The sequence below is a fragment of the Rhinoraja longicauda genome, chromosome 1 (assembly GCF_053455715.1).
Source record: "Rhinoraja longicauda isolate Sanriku21f chromosome 1, sRhiLon1.1, whole genome shotgun sequence".
NCBI lineage: Eukaryota > Metazoa > Chordata > Chondrichthyes > Rajiformes > Arhynchobatidae > Rhinoraja > Rhinoraja longicauda.
The window spans coordinates 83,298,687-83,305,040 of NC_135953.1; the positions used below are offsets into that span (position 1 = coordinate 83,298,687).

At 46.6% G+C, this 6,354-nt stretch overlaps 1 pseudogene; it reads left to right on the forward strand.

Moving 5' to 3' along the window:
• The first annotated feature begins 766 nt into the window (after positions 1-766).
• On the forward strand, positions 767-4,014 carry LOC144591969 (uncharacterized; annotated as a pseudogene).
• The last annotated feature ends 2,340 nt before the right edge of the window (positions 4,015-6,354 follow it).

Sequence of the window (6,354 nt, forward strand, 5' to 3'; positions counted from 1 at the left end):
CACTTGTGCTGCTTGGCCCGACCATCCTGTTATTGCTTTCCCCTTGAACTGCATCACAGATCACCTCTGAGACTCTGTCCCATGCTGCAGTTACCTTCCCCACCACTCTACCATTGCTCATTCCATTATCACAATTTAGGTTTACATTATTTTACTGAACAGATTTCTGCAGATTTTGGCCTTTTGGCTTCTCACCGTTCAGTAGCTTCATTTGTAAAAGACGCTGTTTATTTTAGTGGTCAGAGAGGAAATGGCTGACAAAACAAGACAAATTGCAGTTGAGTATATGGTTCACAGGGGAAGGGCGGGTCATTGGAACAGATTTTGTTTTCATAAATTAAGTTTAATTTGATTTACAGTGAATGTTTTATGATCAAAGACAGGGGATTGTCGTTTAAAATAGACTTTGTCTGCTCTAGAATCCATGCGACTGTTATAGGTCAGAAATAATTTAACGAGACCTAACTCCACATGTCCTTCCATTCATTTAAATAAAGAATCATTATTGGGATTGCTGTTTGTGAACACACTGAACATGAACTAGGTTATTAGTTTGCTCCACTATTCTTATTTGAAAAACCTGACCAAAATATATCACCATGTCATCATGTGCAGTTAAAAATTTTAAAAAATGTTTCACTTCAGGGGCCCTTAAAATTTTGTTGGATTGTCAGACTGGCTCTTCACCCCATGATGATGTGCATATTGCTTTATCTTGTCTGCTTTGCCATTTATTTTCAGAGGAATTGATTCCCACTGCCCAATAATGGCCAGCACAGCAGTAAGCCAAGCAATGTAATGTTCAATTTTCCTTAAGATTTGAATCATATCACAGTTGGGTGTAAAGTTTCATTGGGGGTTCTTTTCCTATCCTGTAACTTAAGTAAAAAAATATTTGTGCTGATTTCTTTATGATTTCTCTTGCAACAATGCTAGCAGATTAAGTGACTTAGGCACTTAGTGCCCCACTTAGGCATTTATTTAGGCGACTGCAATAGTCGTAGCAGTTCACCAAAAAAAACAGCGACTGGACCCTCCCGCTACGACAATGTCTACGACAAGCTACAACCTAGTCGACGTCAAGCTACGGCAAGCGACCGACAACCGGCGACCCAATCGTCGCGACTTAGGACGTCCACCAACGACCGCACCTACGACAACCTACGACCACACAAGTGGCAACCTACAATAATCGAAGTCAACCTACGTCTACCAGCGACAAGCTACGACAAACTACGACCGTGCTGGCGACAACTGAAGACAGTTCACATCATTTTGGCCTCCGGTATTGACGTCGGTACCTGTCGCCGGTTGACGTAGTTATTACAATGGCATTCAACGAAGTCAGCACCGGCGACAACCTACTTCACCTGGTCACAACCTGGCGACAACCTATGACAGCGCCTACATCAGGAGACGTCAAGCTATGATCATTGGCGTCAAACCAACAGTTGCCAATTTTTAAAAAACATTTTAAAATCCAGCGGCGACCAGAAAGACGCAACAACTCTTTGGAGATTACTCACGACCATATCATATCATATATATACAGCCGGAAACAGGCCTTTTCGGCCCTCCAAGTCCGTGCCGCCCAGCGATCCCCGTACATTAACACTATCCTACACCCACTAGGGACAATTTTTACATTTACCCAGCCAATTAACCTACATACAGGCGACACCCTGGCAACTGTGTGGTGACAACCTAGTCACCTGCAGTCGCCTAAAAAATCGCCTAAGTGGGACAAGGGTTTTAGGAAATCCTACCTTTACAGATGCTACCATTTTCTCATTTAATATCTCTGAAAGCAGAACTAAGTAACATGAGGAAAGTTTGAGGCAAATGTAACTTTGAGGCAAAAGGCAACACAGTTGTGCAGCTGATAGAACTAGTGCCACACAGTGCCAGCGACCCTGGTTCGATCCTGACCTAGGGTGCAGTCTGTATGGAGTTTGCACATTCTCCCTCTGACCATATGGGTTTTCTCTGGGTGCTCCATTATCCTTTCACATTACAAAGACGTAAGGGTTTATAAGTTAATTAGTCTGTAGGGAGTCCTGACAGTGCTCTGGCTTGACCTGGCCAACGCCTACGGCTCCATCCCACACAAGCTGATCCAGACAGCCATGGCCAAGCATCATGTGCCGGGCCAAGTGGCAGATCTCATCCTGGACTATTACAACCAGTTCAGCATGAGAGTTACAGCAGGGTCGGTAACATCAGAGTGGCACAGGCTGGAGTTTGAGATCATCACAGGCTGTACCATCTCTGTGATCCTTGTTGCCTTGGCGATGAACATGATCGTCACGTCTGCTGAACCAGAGTGCCGGGGTCCTCGGACCAAGTCAGGAATGCGCCAACCACCAATCAGGGCCTTCATGGACGACCTGACTGTCACCACTGAGTCAGTGCCGGGAGGCAGGTGGATCCTGCAAGGGTTGGAGAAACTGATTGGATGGGCAAGGATGAGGTTTAAGCCAGGAAAATCAAGGTCACTGGTGCTGAAGAAAGGCAAAGTCATGGACAGGTTCTGCTTCAGCATTGAAGGGACACCAATCCCAACTGTCTCCAAAAGGCACATGAAGAGTCTTGGCAAGGTGTTTAACAGCAGCCTGAAGGACACAGCATCAGTCCAGGCAACCTGTCAGGAGCTGGAGAGCTGGTTGAAAGCGGGATTCCCGGCAAGCTCAAGGCGTGGATCTACCAGCATGGTATCCTGCCAAGGACACTCTGGCCACTGCTTGTCTACGAAGTCCCAATCTCCATCATAAAGAGCTTAGAGAGGAAAGTCAGCATCTTCCTCAGGAGGTGGCTGTGATTGCCCAGGAGCCTTAGCAGCATTGCCCTTTATGGTAATAACACCATGCTCCAGCTGCCCCTGAAGTCCCTGGAGGAGGTGTTTAAGGTGACTCAGGCCAGAGAGGTGATGCTGTGCAGGGACTCCAGCAACCCCAAGGTGGCTCAGGCAGGGGTGGAGGTGAAAGCTGGGAGGAAGTGGAGAGCCGGCTAAGCTGTGCTGCAAGAGGAATCTCAGATACACCATAGAGTCCTGGTGGGAGCAGTGACTCGGGGAAGAGCGGGTCTGGGAACCTTCCCAACTCCCCAGTTTGTCAAGGCCAAGGGGAAGGAGAGGCGCAGGCTGGTCCAGGAGGAAGTGAGGGCAGCGGTGGAGGAGGAGAGGTCCAGCAGAGGGGTTGGCTGGAGGCAGCAGGGGGCCTGGACAAGGTGGGAGCAGGCCATGGACCGAAAAGTAACATGGACTGAGCTCTGGCAGGCTGAACCACAGCGTATCAAGTTCCTAGTCCAGGCAGTGTACGATGTCCTGCCCAGCCCATCGAACGTCTTCATCTGGGACAAAGTGGAATCTCCGGATTGCTCAGGCAAGGGGACGTTGGAACATTGCAAAGGCTCTTGGGCAGGGCCGGTACACCTGGTGTCACGACCAGGTTCTGAAACCCATTGCAGAAGCCATCAGCATGGGAATCAGCAGCTGCAGGCGAGCACGCCCCACCACCCAGATGATCACCTTCATGAAAGCTGGAGTGCAGCTGCCAAGAACCACAGCAGCCAATAATCCATCGGCAATCCTGGCTACTGTGCAGGGCTGGCAGTTTTCTGCTGACCTGGTGAAACAGCTGAAGTTCCCACGGCACATCGCCACAACCACCCTGAGGCCAGACATCCCCCTGGTCTCAGAGGCGACCAAAAACATTGTCTTGTTGGAACTGACAGTGCCATGGGAGGACCGGCTGGAGGAGGCCCACGAGAGGAAAAAGACCAAGTATGAAGAGCTGGTCATAGACTGCCGTAAGCAGGGCTGGAAGGCAAGGTGTAAGCTCATCGAGGTTGGCTACAGAGATTTTGCAATCGTTCTACAAAGCCTTGAGTGCACTGGGCATCACCAGAATGGAGAGGAGAAGAGCCATCAAGAACACCACAGAGGCAGCGGAAAAAGCCTTGAGATGGCACTGGATCAGGAGAGGAAGTCCATGGGGAGGAGCGAATGCCACCTGAACACAACTTGTGGTCTGATCAACCACGGCTGGGTCACCTGGGCGACGGTGTATGATGTTGAAAGACCCAAAACACCCAATGTCCCCAGGTTACATCACTGATGATGTGTTCCGGAGCATCAAGAGATGTATTTTATCAATCAATGTAAGTTGACCTCATGTATAGTTGGGAGTGGATACGAAAGAAGGATAACATAGAACTATTGTTTTTAAAATGAGATTGACAGGTACTTGATTAGTAAAAGCATCAAAGGTGACAAAGAGAAGCAGGAGAATTGGGTTGAGAGGGAAAATGGATCTGCCATTATTGAATGGTGGAGTAGACTCGATGGGTTGATTGGCCTAATTCTGCTCCTATGTCTTATGAACAGGTGATCGATGGTTAGCATGGAATCATTGGGCCGAAAGGCCTCTTTCCATGTCGTATCTTTCAATCAATCAATTCAATCAACCAGTCATTTAGCTTGTTGTATTCCCTGCCAGATGAAATATTGAATGTGTTCATAAGGTCATACGGTCATAAATAATAGGAGCAGAATTAGGCCAAGCCTACTCTGCTATTCAATCATGGCTGATCAATCTCTCCCTCCTAACCCCATTCTTCTGCCTTCTCCCCATAACCCCTTACACCCGTACTAATCAAGAATCACCCGTACTAATCAAGAATCTGTCTATCTCTGCCTTAAAAATATCCATTGACTTGGCCTTCACTATTCAGTACATTTCAATGCGGACCCCACTCATTCCTCTAAACTCCAGCCAGTACAGGCCCAGTGCTGTCAAACACTCATCATAAGTTAACTCACTCATTCCTGGGATCATTCTTGTAAACCTCCTCTGGACCCTTTCCAGGGCCAGCACATCCTTCCTCAGACATGGTGCCCAAAATTGCTCAAAAGTGTCAGGAATTATGGGGAGAAGACAGGAGAATGGGGTTAGGAGGGAGAGATAGATCAGCCATGATTAAATGGTGGAGTTGACTTGATGGGCCAAATGGCCTAATTTTACACCTATCACTTATGACCTTATGGCCTAATTGAACAAAAGTGTAAAGATCAGCTTTACTTTTCAGCCTTTCTAGTCTTACTTTATTTACTTTAGGTCTACTTTACTTTAGACTTTTGTCTTTGAAAGGCTGGTAGAGACACATAAATATTTCAACAGTAAAGGCCCTGTCCCACTTAGGCGTTTTTTTAGGCGAATGCCGGAGACTGTCAAAGTCGTAGCAGATCGCCGAAAAAATTAACCCCACGACAATGTCCTCGACAATGACCATGACAATGCCTGCGACAAGCTAAGACAACGGGCGGCACGGTAGCGCAGCGGTAGAGTTGCTGCTTTACAGCGAATGCAGCGCCGGAGACTCTGGTTCGATCCTGACTACGGGTGCTGCACTGTAAGGAGTTTGTACGTTCTCCCCGTGACCTGCGTGGGTTTTCTCCGAGATCTTCGGTTTCCTCCCACACTCCAAAGACGTACAGGTATGTAGGTTAATTGGCTGGGTAAATGTAAAAATTGTCCCTAGTGGGTATAGGATAGTGTTAATGTGCGGGGATCACTGGGCGGCACGGACTTGGAGGACCGAAAAGGCCTGTTTCCGGCTGTATATATATGATATGATGATATGATATGATGATAACCTACCACACAGGCGACGGCAATCTGACGACAACCGGCGACTCGGTCTTCACTACCTAGGACGTCCACTATGACAGGGACCACGGCAAGCAAGACAACCAATGAAAACCTGCACTTATGTGGAGGTGTCACAAGCACAACTCACACGTGAACAAACTGAAAGCTAGTTCCGTCCAGTGAAATTTCTAGTTATATTTTGCATTCGTGTGAAGTGTCCATTTAAAAAAAAGATTTTGGCATGCAGTTATCCATCTTTCATAGGAATATATTGTTTTTGAATAAAGTTGATTTTGGTGATTTAAAAAAAAATAGGTGTCGGAATTTATTGAATTTCATATGTATATATTAGTAGTGAACCAAAAAGCAGGTGACAGCCACTAATTTGTATAATTGTATAATTCACCACTTAGATCCTGTGATTAATTAATGATCATAGTCTTCATGCCCCCTTGTTAATGAAATACCTATATTTCACTTGAAGAGTGACAAGTTATATATATATTTTACTCTGAAATATTTATTAAGTGCTATTTTCATACATTATTTGGTTCAATAAATACAACGACCACAGTAGTACAGCTGTTTCAGCTGATAGCTCACTGCACCAGACATTTGGATTTGATTCTAACCTTGGCGGCCTGTGTGGAGTTTGCATGTTCTCTTTGTGACAGTGTGGGTTTCCTCCAGGTGCTCAAGTTTCCTC